This window comes from Lagenorhynchus albirostris, chromosome 7 (assembly GCF_949774975.1).
Source record: "Lagenorhynchus albirostris chromosome 7, mLagAlb1.1, whole genome shotgun sequence".
NCBI lineage: Eukaryota > Metazoa > Chordata > Mammalia > Artiodactyla > Delphinidae > Lagenorhynchus > Lagenorhynchus albirostris.
This window is the reverse complement of record NC_083101.1, coordinates 53,363,735-53,365,084: the sequence shown is the minus strand read 5'-3', so window position 1 is coordinate 53,365,084 and position 1,350 is coordinate 53,363,735.

Genomic DNA, 1,350 nt, shown 5'->3' with positions numbered 1-1,350 from the left:
ATTTCCTTCCCATTTAGGTCACCACAGAGCACTGAGTAGAGTTCTCTGAGCTATACGGTAGGTTCTCATTGGTTGTCTCTTTTATACATAGTGTCAATAGTGTATATAACTCAAGTTTTCTAAATCCAAGACCAGGAGTTCTTCATTACAGCTCACCATCTCCTTCGGTATGGGACTTTAACATAGTGACCTTAATCTCAGCGCCTGCAGGCGTCACCCGGAATGGTATAGTCTGGATTAGAGAAGGGGGAAAGTGTAGCCTAAGTCTCTCCTTGGGATGAAGAGGTACAGGTGGACCCACCGAGATGTTAGCTGCATGGTCAGGGGCAGGCCTGAGCAAAGTAGTTAGCCTATGGCTTCTAAAGCAGGAGGAGTCTGAGATTAGCTGCCATAAAAGACCAATAGCAGGTGGGAAGCCCATCCAAAAGTGAGTGAGGACTATAGGGGATGATGCCCCGGGTCAAGCAATATGCAAGCACGATTACAGAGTAGGAAGGAGTAAAGATTGCAAGAGGGAAGAGGGTTCGGGACCCTCTTCATAAGGGCTGCGAGGGCTCAAAGCCCCTTGTTACTTATTAGGTTATTTATAACCCAGTAAGTTTTACCATTAGGTCTATAATTAGATTATAAAGAACCTAAAAAATAATCTCTGGCTGCAGAGGGTGTGCAGGAACTAAATGCACAGAGTTGGCACAGAGGGCGAGTTGTAATTGGCAAAAAGAGCATCCCTTGTAACTGAGCTCACCTTTGCAGGATACCACTCCCATGCCCCACTGAGGAGCTTTCCACTTCCTTCGGTATCTTAGCATGTGCTTTTCCTTCTTATGTCCTAAGGCCCTCCAAACCAAGGTTGCCATTTGAATATTTACATAGTAAACATTCCCTTGAGGATAACCCAGGCTTTTAAATTAAAGTCATGTGTTGAAACTCACCTGCCTGAGAATGTTACACTATCTTCATATCCTAAAGAACATCATTGGCCCAGAAAACATGCTAGAGAGAATTCGCATGTGGGGAAAAGTTATCAATAGATGGCAGAAGGGAACAAAAAGGACCCCCAAGAAAACCCATTCCAGCTGCTTTCTGGACTAGAAGGCCAATCCAGTACTACAGGTCTTCAAACAGTGTCATCTTGGTAAACCTGTTTCTGTTTGCTTTGCTGGGGTTAATTTCCTGTCGTGTTGTTTGGGTATTAGACCATAATGCTCTGAACTTGCTCTGAATTTGACAGTTGCTTTCGGTAGAGGGATCACTGTTGGTATGTGTCACTGAACGTAACCAGTTCTTTATTCCTCTGCCCCCTCTTGCCCAAACTAGAGAAGCATATTCTTTCAAGATCATTTTTCAATG